Below are 10,861 nucleotides of genomic sequence, written 5' to 3' on the forward strand. Positions count from 1 at the left end.
CCCCCCCCCCGCCTTCTTTTCCCCCCCCCCTTAAGATACCCTTTCTATTGTAGTTGGTGGGGAGTTTGTGTTTGGGGGGCTAGGGAGCCCCCCCCCCCCCCCCCCCCCCCCCCCCAATTGTAGACAAACTTCATTCAGGTTCCAAGTTCCTATTTGACCCTGGACTTTTCCATTTTGCTGAGTCCTTTTTTATGTTGACTAGTATAGGCTAGCATTTCACTTGTTTAGGTCCTTTGTGATTCTGTAAATATTGTATAAGTGAAAATATTATGTTGTAGCCTTAGGCTCTCCAGCCCCCTATCCCCTTATAGGAGATACTCTCAAGTATGGGCTTTTTAATTTGTCACTGTTAAGAATGCTTCTCCTAGTTGAATTCATGTTGATGTGAACAAAACTGCAATACACGTCCTCCACACCTTCCTATCTAGAGTCATGTCTTCGGTAAGTTGTAGCTGCTCCATGTTATCTAAGCACCTCCCTCCAATATTTCTTCGGTCTACCTCTACCTCACCTGAATCAATCCATAGACAACCTCTCGTACTTCCGCAGTTGGGCATCCGTTCCCCTCCTCATCACTTGCCCAAACCATCTCAACCTCAGCTTCATGCATCTCGTCTTCTACCGAGTCACTCCCATTTTGTCATGTATAACCTCATTTCTGATTCTATGCATCCTAGTAAACCCACACATCCATCGCAACAGAGCCTCATCTCCGCCACTTTTATCTTTTGAATATTAGAGTTCTTGACTGACCAATACTCCGCCCCATACAACATAGCTATACAACATAGCTGGTCTAACCACCACTTTATAGAACTTGGCTTTAAGTCAAGGAAGCACCTTATCACAAGACTTCGAATGAGAGCTGCCATTTCACCCACCCTGCACCATACGATGGGTGGTATCCTTGTGAATCTCACCATTTCTCTATATCATAGATCATAGACCCAAGATACTTGAAACTATCTCTCTTTTGAATGGCCTGGATATCAAGCTTCACTATCACGTCCATCTCATATATACCCTCACTGAACTTACACTCCAAATATTTTGTCTTCGTCCTGCTCAACCTAAGCCCTTTAGACTCTAGGATTTGCCTCCAAACCTCCAACTTAGCATTAATTCCTCTGTGAGTCTCGTCAATCAAAACTACGTCATCCGCAAATAACATCCACCAAGGCACCTCACCTTGAACTTGACATGTCAAAACATCCATAACCAAGGCAAATAAAACGGGCTAAGGGACGATCCTTAGTGCAACCCATCAATACGGGAAAGTGCTTCGAGTCTCCCACCACAATTCTTACACGAGTCTTAGCTCCATCGTGTATGTCCTTAACTGACCTAGTGTATGCCACAAGAACACCTCGAGCCTCTAAGCACCTCCATAGAACCTCCATGGGGACTTTGTCATACGCTTTCTGTAGATCGATGAACATCATATGTAAGTCCTTCCTCATTCTATACTGTTGTACCAGTCTCTTAAAGAGATGAATGGCCTCTGTAATCTAGCATCCTGACATGCATCCAAACTAATTGTCAGAAATAGTCGCAATACTCCTTAACCTCAACTCCACCACCATTTCCCTAACCTTCATAGTATGACTCAACAACCTGATACCCCTATTAAATTGTTGCAATTCTAAATGTTACCCTTGTTCTTGTACAAAGAATTCATCGTACTCCATCTCCAAGCTTCGGACATCTTGGTCGTCCTGAAAATCATTAAACAACTCGATCATCCACTCCATACCTGCCCCATCCATGCTCTTCCAAAAATCTAGAGAAATCTCATTTGACCCAGTCGCTCTACCCTAATGCATCCTATGAATAGCAACTCTAACCTCTTCAACCTTAATACGCCTACAGTAACCAAAATCACGATGCTTCTCTAAGTGCTCCAATTCCCCAACACAATGCCTACGTCCCCCACTTCGTTTAAGAGCTTATGGAAGGATGATTGACCTCTCCTCTTAATGAGAACCTTATCCACCAATACTTAGTCGTCCTCACCCTTGATGCACTTCACTTGATCAAGATCATGAGCTTTTTGCTCCCTAAACTTGGCTAGCTTTTACAACTTATCCCCACATTTATCCTTCAATTTTGCATACAAGCTTTCAAACGTTGTTGTTTTAGCCGTCGTAACTAAGCCTCCTTCCTAGCCAATTTATACTCCTCTTTATTCCTCCATTTTTTCTCCTCGATTGTACTTTCCACCAACTTCACATAAACCTTCTTCATTGCCTCCCCTTTCCTTGTACTTCTCCATTCCACCACCAATCCTCTTGATGTCTGCCAACGTCTACCAGACCGATCTGTCAAAACACCCAACACCTCTCTAGCCATTTCCCTGATGCAACTAGCCTCTCATCCCAAATACTGTTTGCATCTCGACTACTCCCCCAATACCCCATATCTATCAACTTCTCCCCTATCTTTAAGGCACTGGCCATAGTCAAGCTACCCCATTTGATCCTAGGACGATCATCCACAACTCTCTTCCTCCTTGTCTTCTTGATCTCCAAATCCATCACCAAAAGCTTATGTTGGGTCGAACGATTCTCACTTAGGATAAACTTACAATCTTAACAAACACATTTATCCTCTATCCTAAGAAGCAAAAAGTCTATTTGAGTCTTGGCCACCGAACTACAGAAGGTAACCAAGTGCTCCTCCTTCTTAAGGAAGCTCGAGTTTGCTATCCTCGATCTAAAGGCTCTAGCAAAATCTAAAAGTGAAGCTCCTGCTTCGTTCATTTCCTCGAATCCAAAACCTTCATGCACATCTTGATAACCCTTCAGTGATGACTTGATATGCTTATTGAATTTCCTCCTAAGAATAGCTTTTCAGTGATCGGCATTACCTCTCACCACCTCATCTAAAACCTCGCAAAAGCTCTTCTTCTCTTCCTCGTCCAAGCCCGATGGCGGTGCATACACACTGATGATATTTCAAGTAGACCCTTCAATGACCAAATTAATCAACATTATCGTATTGTTGACCCTCCTAACCTCTACCACTTACTCTCTAAGCTCTTCATCTACTAAGATTCCTGTGCCATTCCTATTCCTCACGCTCTTAACAAACCACAACTTATACCCATCCACATCTCGAGCCTTAGAACCCATCCATTTCACCCCTTAACTACAAGCTATATTAATCTTCCTCTTTCTTAGAATCTTCACTAGTTCAATGAACTTCCATTGTAAAGCTCCTACGTTACAGGACCCTACTCTCAACCTAAAGGTTTTCTTAACCCACTTACCCTTCTTATCCCTCGTCCCCAACCTCAGTCCTGAACCCGACATTAACCTAAAGCCCAAAGCCAAACCTAATCCTGACCCCAAACCCGATCCCGACCGATGACATGGCCCTAGTCTACCATTATCCCCCAAAGCCACTAAAAAAAGGCAAAAAAATCAAGGAAATACTAGTTAAACCAGCTAACCTGCAATATAACTACAGATATTGAAAAACGTAAACAACATTCAGAACGTTTGTAGAATTCTTAGGATCCTTGTAAATATTTCCTTTTCTTTTTCTGTTTCACTTTTGAAGGTCCCCAGCATCTCCTTAATGCTGAAGAATATAACATTACCATTTTCCAAAAAAAAAAATGTAGGGGAGGTCCCTCTAAAGACCTATTGAACTATGAAGTTTCAATATTGTCAAATAAAAAATAGCGGTAAATTCACTATTGTTAAACAAGAACATATTTTCAAATAAAAGGATAGGTCCATTTTGTATAGTTAAACTAGAATTGAGATACTAGTAGTACTGCCAAATATGACCGTCAAGACACATTACAAGCTATCATCAATTCAAATTGGTCAATTCTGTGACAAATTACTAGGAACAACAAACTTTCCTCCTTTAAAAAACGGTTCTTTCTCCTTATCTAAAAGGCAAAAAAGGGAATGCTCTTTCTAAGATCTGCATAACTATCAGATGTCTAAATTCTTCATGTTCTTGATACCCCTGTTCTTGATGCCCTACAAAGGGTACAAATATTTGCAAAGCAATTTTAAGTTATACTAGAGAATGGCGAAGGGACTTCTTGGGATTTGAGATTTAGAAGGCATTTCCATGATTGAGAGGTGACCAAGCTCGATGGTCATCCTTCACAAGCAAGTCAATTCGATAGATGAACCTGATGCTTCACTATGGGGTTTGAGGAACCATGGGGTTTTCATTGTAAAATCTTTCCATGAGAAACTCCTAATTAGGGAGGAAGTTGTGGAGGTTGTGTTTCCATATGATGCTATTTGGATAGCATTAGTGCCAAGAAAGGTGTGTTTTATCTCTTGGCTAGCATCTCAAGAGGTATGTTTTTTCTCTTGGCTAGCATCTCGAGAGGTGTTTTTGATGGCGGAAAATCTTAGCAAGCATAAGATTATCAGTGTCAGAAGGTGCTTCATGTGTAAGGAGACATGGGAAGAAGTAAATCATCTTCCATACATTGTGACTTTACCATGAGATTATGGTGGGATATACTTCGGTGGTTCGGAGTTTCTTGGTTATGCCAAAATTTGTGAAAGAGTTCATGTTTGGTTGGAGGAGCGGGAATAGAAGGAGAAGACGAAGGCATGAAATTTGGTCCCCCTTGCGTTGATGTGGGTTATTTGGAATGAGAGAAATAGGAGGGCGTTAAAGTGGTTAGAGTCGGTTTCTCTCAAGTGAGGAATAGCCTCCGGTCTCTTATTTTCTTTTGGTGCACCCATAAAATCCCTAGTTGTATAGAAGAATGGGTGGATTTTGTAGAGAATCAACTTTTGTAGATTCTTTACCTTTTGGTTTCTTCCTTTGTATATGGCCATTTCGGCTTTGTTTATGAATGAAATACACTTAACCTATCAAAACAAAAAAAAAGTTATACTACAGAAGCAGTTTACCGTTACATTTTAGACTCTTTCAGATAAAATTGAGTTTGAAACTATGTAAATCTAAAAGAAACCAGTTTCTCACAGCTGCTAGTGTCAAATGTGCCTCACTAAGTTAAGGTCAGTTATACAAATCATCTACATCTATTGTCCTCTATTATAACACATAATATCCCAATACTCAATAAATTAGAGGGTTTTTAAAATCCTGTACTTATCCCCATGCTAAAAATCTCAAAACCAAGAAACTACTACCAAACAAAAGGCTTAATGTAAGTGTTAACCACAACTAAGCATTAATCCGGAATTTGACATCTCCTATATATCCTTTGTTGCAAATTGTATAATGTTTGCACCTAAGTTTGAATCGATCTGGAGAGAATATATCTCTTAAGACAAGCTTCCTTCATATAATTTGAAGCCTACTTCATCTCCTTCCTTCAACTTTTTTTATCACACCCACAAGCACAAAAGACTAGTTAAGACATGACCACAATCTATAGTAACTTGCAGTAACAACCTGGCCCTTAATTTAGTTAAAATGTGATTGAATTTGTGGTTTGAAGGTTTGGGCAACTTTGTATACCTATTTGGGACTTGTCATGATTGTTGGGATGGAAACATGAGGGCTTGGAACCATGTTTAAATTGCAGATTTTCACCTGGAGTCCGTACATCGTGAGACCAAACATTGCGATTGTGAAGGGACTTTTGAAGGGTTGACTAGTCAAGAGTGTTTTGTGCTTTGTAACCGCGACCGCGACCGCGACTCACTACTAGCAATAGTGAAGGTGGAACATGTGGTTGACTAATTGGGCAAATGTGCTTCACAGACGCAATGGATGAACAATGCCGCAAAGGATTAGGTAAGAATTACACTTCTCAACTGCGAGAGACCCTTTTTCGATCACAGTGAAGGAACAAAATCTAGTAAGACAAGGGTTTTTGTCATTTCTTAAAATGATTAAGCTCAGGGTAGGGTGATCCAAGGCAAGGATATCGTCTTGAATCGATTAGGTATCCATTCTTTAACCCATCATAGTGATATATTCTATTTTGGTGTAATTTCATCCATGAAATCATGAGATTTATATGTCTAAATTGAAAAGTTTTACCTAATTTCTAAGTTAGGTTTAGGGATTTGACTTAGCAATTAAAGTCAAAATGGAAACTTGATTATATAATTGAATTCACAAGCTCATGGGTAACCGTTCATGTTACTAAATTTGGAATTTAACCAAGGCTGGACTTTGACTTTTCACTATATTATTGAAAATGGTCCTTTTAGCCTATTTTGACTCGTCCGATATTTGCATAGATTGAGACCATTAGAGGCCATTTGGTTGGACCATATCAAGTTAGGGGAGTTTTCCCTATCTTTAAAGATGAGCGAGACTTTAACCTCTAGAATACTTGCTTTTCACACTCCATCACCTAATTGACAAATGTTTGTGGAAACCCAAGGCCAAGCAACATAGTCTTCAAAAACACTAGACCAAAGTGGCATAGGCTTTCCCGAGATCCACCTTTATTACACACCTAGGTGACATGCCCTTCCTAGTGTATCCTTTGTATCCTTTGAATGATTCATGGCTAAACAAGACTGCCAATAATGCTCCTACCTTCAATGACGGCCAACTATGAGCAGCCTACAAATCCTTGAATCACCCCATTAATTCTAGTAGTCAAAACTTTGGCAACAATTTTGTATAAGGTAGACCAAGAAACAATTGGCCTAAAGTCCTTCACCTAAGTAGGAAAAGGGATTTTAGGTAACCAATGTAATAGCAGTACAGTTCCGGGCATGGTTCATTTTCCCAATATTGAAGAATTGTAGTACAGGTTGATACACATCTTCACCTAGTGCTTAATGAAGAACTCAATGGGGAAACCATCCACCCCCGGCTCCGTGTCATTAGTCATATCTTCTACTGCAACCTCAATCTCGGTTCTAGTAATCTCGTGGACCAGATGTAACCAATTATTGCTTCTTTTCCGTAGATACGCAAAGCCCTTTTTGAGTCACCTCAGTGCTAGGGCAAGGCGTGATGTCATTGTTGAAGCCGATAAGTTCAGTAAAAACATTTGTGAAATCTGCCTCAACAGTTTGAGGATCAGTTAATTTAACCCATCTCATCGTAAATTGTTGTAATGGCATTCCTGTGGAATCAGATTTTCAGTTGGGCATGAAAGTACTTTGAGTTAGCATCTCCACTATCAATTTATGTTGCTCAGACTCTTCAAGAATGTTGCCATACCATGTCGGATACTACAAAAATGCACTACTTTTGGAGAATCTCACACGCACTTGTCGACATTTCTGAAGAGTTCGAGCAACATAGGTATCAATCAACATGCTCTGAACTTTTGCCTCTGAATGTTATCTTCACTACTGCTGCATTTTTCAATTTCACTGATGAGTTCCTTCTCTTGGCCAAATAGAGTTTGGCATAGTGGTTGAGTAACAATAGCTGCCTGAATTTGTTCAAGGTGCTGCCTGGTTCAACTTTTGGGCGAATGAAGCCATGAAGGAATTCAGATCTTTCAGCTCTATCTTTAAGTTGCTTTAGTTTCTGCCATATTTTGTACATTGCATTTCCCTGCAAATCGTGCTACATACTCCTGGTACCATCTCTAAATACTTGATGTTCCATTACAGTAGTATAGAGCTTAAATGGTATAGATGCAGGCTGACGTGTTTCCAACATTGAATCAATTTATGGGAATGGCCAGATGCACGTGGACTAGAAGCCCCAAACTCGCAAGTTTTGACAACATTTACATAGGGGATAAAGGCTCTTAAGGCTTCAAGAGTTTGCACCATTGACCCAAGAAAGATGTTCATAATCGAATAAAATGTCAATAAGAAGAATTGAAGCTTACATGGGAAATTGAGGGGGGCAAACAATAACTTTTGCTTGAAACTACATTGATAACACGTAGTTACTTGGTTTTCAATGAAATCATATTTATGACATCAAGATATTAGATCTTGTTTATCACTACTTCTAGTGATACTGCTTTTCTCTTTCTCTCGTCTCCTTTTGGATTCTCCCTTCAAATAGTTCTCATGAATGGGTTCAGTTTTGACTAACTTTTATTGACATTCTCAAGTTTCGCATCTGCATATTGTTTTTTTTTTTTTATATTATTCTAAACCTCCACCATTCTATACTCTGCAAGCTGACATAGTGACATTGTTACCAAAGGTGTTCTTAAGCCCTGAAGTAATGCACAAAACATGTTGAGCGCTTCACCAAACATGTTGAGCGCTTCACCTCGCTTCATGGGTGCTTCAGTATTGTCATCAAATTTATAAGACATACTTTCTTTATCAATGAGTAATCCTGAATAGGCGACACTAAACAATTGATATTTTCACTTCATCGTTAATTTTTTTCAATTTCTTTGTCCATGTATATTTATAATTTTCTTATTGCAACTATTAGTATGGACTATAGATACATTTTGTATTTTGTTCTCCATTTGCATCTTTCTTCATTAAAGACTTAGAAGTTTGCGCTTGAAGCCCCAATGGACCTTACAGCTTTTTTGCATTTTTCATCTTTGATAACACTGAATGGTCACATATCATAGTAAATAGCATCCCATCCAATCAAAATTAGATCTCTCATGGGTCACCTGTCAACTTCAAATTCAGTTTGGACCCAATCCTAAGTTTCATCTGCGAGAAGAATCATGTATGCGACGGCATTTGCCACATCATGTTACCCCTTTCATGTGGTGATAGTATGTTTATGAATGAACATGGATTTCAGCATCAAAAAGGAATTAAAAAAATATTTTTATAACAACAACAGCAACAACAACAAACCCAGTGTATTCCCGCAAAGTGAGGTCTGGGGAGGGTAAAATGTACGCAGTCCATACAACTACCTCCGAAGAAGTAGAGAGGCTGTTTCCGATAGACCCCCAGCTCAAGATAGAGAATAGTACACAAGGTCATAGTGAAACATGAAACAGGATGGATGACATAACAGAAATAAGGAATAAGAGATAATAAAAATAGATATCAGAGAAATACGAAATAAGAGAAATACAATAAAAACAATATTTTTATTTTTATCAAGACAAAATTAAACAAAAAACTTGAGACTGATCCCAGATCTCGACTCACAGTGCAACGTAAAAAGAACATATAAGAAAGACAAGAATGTACTCACATTGGTACTTTCAATTTCTTTTAGAAATTTCTCTGGGTAGTCAATATAGTTGGCGCATTCTTTCTTTACTCTAACCACAAGCTCTTTCTCTTCAGCCTTTTCAAGATTCCTTATCAAAATACTCATAGTCAACTTATCAGGGCAGAATCCTGATATCTTCATCAGTTCATACGCTTTCATCGCCTTCTCTATGAGATCTACTCTAAATTCCGCCCCAATCAGCTCAGTATAAGTACTACTATCTGGTTGCAGGCCTTCTTTCATCATGTGCACAAAGTGTTGTTCAACCATTTTTATTAATTTGTTTTTGCCCAGCATCATTATCATACTATTGAACACAGATAAATCTGGTATGTACCACTCCTCATTCCTGACAAAGTTGAACACCTGAACCCTGATAGGTTTCAGATAAAATGCATATTTAAGATAAAATAAGGAGAAGTATTAACATTGGGGGGAGGCCATTCTGGAGGATCTTACACTAAGGAACAAGGAATCTTGACTGAGAAAAGAAGCCAAGGAACAAAGCAGCTTTTCTACTAGACCCGTTGAATAGGCGGGCAAAAGCTTTTTGGAAAAGTCCTTTTTGTCTTGTAAATGCATTTTTTTTCCATTCGGAGAGAGGGAGATTCAAGTTTTTAGGAAAAGCCATACTCCTGCTTATATTAAAACTCTTTAGCGTCCGCCTCATGGGATCCAAGTTGAAAGAGACAAATTGAACAAGTATGGTCGTCCCTTGTTGTGATGCATTATTAAATTTAAATTGGGTTTATTTGCTAAAAACTATGCTAGGGCTGTTTTGCTGGTGGACTAAATCCAAATAAAAGGTTTGTCTTGAGTAAGTTGATCATAATCACATTTTAAATCGGGTTGTGTCAAAGTATGAACGCTAGACACGACAAATTGAGAATGAAATAGTATGCTACCCCTTACACACCAGCATACTTAAACAGCCATAAACTTCAAAGGAGAAACAATGACAAATTGTGGAAGAGCTAAGTTCAGACATTAAACAATACCCTCTCACACAGCCCCACCAAAAACGTATTGCAATTTATGCTACTTTTTTTAGGAATTACTGAAAGTCAAAATCTTAATTGAAAGAAAATAATTTATGTTTAATTGAACTCTACAGTCGACAGTGAAAGGAACAGAATTCAATAAGAGATGTATCAATACCTTAAGAGCCAATTTGCCTTTGCAACTCGGTCAAGATGTCTAATACGTCAGCTTTCAATAGCCTACTTAGTTTGTTTTTCAAGATTTCCTCTAATTTGTCAGGCGATGCTGCTAATGTCACAGACTGGACAGCTTGAATGGCTTCTGAGGACAAAACCTTGACCTCCACATGGGTTTTCTTGGTCCATTTCTCAACCCACACAGAGTTTTCTGATTTGTCTCATAGACTTGCCTTGTTGAAATTTGAACTACTTTCAGAAACGAAAACTGAATTCTAAGGGAACCATCACGCCCACAAACGAATTAATCAAGAAAGTAAAGAGAGAAGGTGATTGTCGATCGACAGATCTCGTCAATCCATAACACTAGCGAGGGACTCTGGAGCTTTTAAATGAAGGTATCGAAATTTTGGAGTTCCTTTTAATTCTTAACAAAAAAGAAAAAGAAAAAATTGGTTGGCCTGTATAATATAATTTGAGATAAAATAGAATTGTTTTATCATGTGTTTGATTGAAATTATTAGGTAATTTTGCTGTACAATTATTTATGTTACTATTTATATTATAATAATAAAATAAATTATATTTTATATAAAATGAAATAATTTATTTTGGAA

General features: G+C 38.7%; 1 pseudogene; it reads right to left on the bottom strand.

Annotated features, from left to right (window-relative positions):
• The window catches only part of LOC124888913, a 12,457-nt pseudogene extending 1,909 nt beyond the window's left edge, over window positions 1–10,548 (bottom strand).
• Window positions 10,549–10,861: the final 313 nt, after the last annotated feature.

The sequence above is a fragment of the Capsicum annuum genome, chromosome 11 (genome assembly GCF_002878395.1).
Source record: "Capsicum annuum cultivar UCD-10X-F1 chromosome 11, UCD10Xv1.1, whole genome shotgun sequence".
NCBI lineage: Eukaryota > Viridiplantae > Streptophyta > Magnoliopsida > Solanales > Solanaceae > Capsicum > Capsicum annuum.